This window comes from Amphiura filiformis, chromosome 20 (genome assembly GCF_039555335.1).
Source record: "Amphiura filiformis chromosome 20, Afil_fr2py, whole genome shotgun sequence".
NCBI classification, from domain to species: domain Eukaryota; kingdom Metazoa; phylum Echinodermata; class Ophiuroidea; order Amphilepidida; family Amphiuridae; genus Amphiura; species Amphiura filiformis.
In genome coordinates this window covers 1,880,332-1,881,728 of record NC_092647.1, presented here as the reverse complement: position 1 = coordinate 1,881,728, position 1,397 = coordinate 1,880,332, and positions in this window count along the sequence as shown.

The following is a 1,397-nucleotide window of genomic DNA, read 5'->3' as shown; positions in this document are numbered from 1 at the left end:
GAAATAAAACATCAGAATTTCCATCACAAAACAATATAATACATTTTTTAATGAAATTCTACCAAAGTGATGAAATAAAACATCATAATTTTCATCATAAAACAATAATACATTTAGAAATGAAATTCTACCAAAGTGATGAAATAAAACATCACAATTTTTAACACAAAATAATATATAACATAAAAGATTTTTTTCCGAAGTAATGAAATGCCGAAACATCACAAAAGAAAGTAATACGTACATTGTAAGTAAACGTTTCTAAAGTGATGAAATGAAACATCATGATTTTCCTTACAAAACAACATAATACATAAATGATTTTTTTAAAGCGATGAAATGAAACATCGCCATTTTTCTTACAAATCAATTTAATTGATTAGAAGGTAAATTTTACCAAAGTGATGAAATGTAATTCAGAAGAAATTAATTTTCTTTTAAAATGATGAAATATAGCCAAGGTATATTCTTCATTATTTATTAATGTCGTTATCTTTATAATGGGGTAATCCCTTTGAAATTCACACCCCCACTGAGAAAAATTTTCACAACTTAAATTTAAACATGGAAAAAGTATGAAGGAATTCAAAATCCCAACAAATTGGAAGTTTTCAACACATTTTCACTACTTCCATTTTCAGTGAAAATGGAAGTAGTGTAACCTTCCATAGGGGTTGTGTATTTTAAATGGTGTTGCCTGATAGCATGAAACCCTGTTACATAATACGGTGATGAAGGTCACAAGAGTAGTAGGAGCACTGCTACGATACTCTCATGAGTGAGGGTGATAATCGCTTTGATTTTTATAGTGACTTCATATTATATTCCATAAATATTAAAATTATTCATTACCATTGAGAAGGTGTTACAACAACATAACCGCATTTATAGCACCTTACAAAACACCTCAAGACGCTTTACAGAAAATATGTGACATGATCTGCTCCATGGGGGCCAAAGGAGACATTTTTGACAATTGAGTTACTATATAAATAATTATTACCTTAGGCCGTGTAAAATTAATATTTTGGTTCTCGCCCCTCCCTCCTCAATTTCTGGGATTTGTCAGATTTTTTTTTTTTTAGATTTTTCAATTTTTCAGACTTTGGAATGATTTATGAAATCTTCATACATATAAATAAGTTTATTAGAGAACAAGCATCACTTCCAAGTCTTTTGTGGTACTCTAGGGGGTTTATCCCTCAGAATCTCACATTTGAAAAAAAAAAAGGGCCTCATCGTTTCCTCGAGCACTGTTGAAGAAGACCGAAAACTACTGACAATGCTAATTTTACATTGGAAAAAAAAAAAAAAAAAAAAAAAAAAAAACCACCTCCCTCCCTCATCAATTCATGAAAATCCTCTGGACGAGAACCAAAACATTAATTTTATACGGC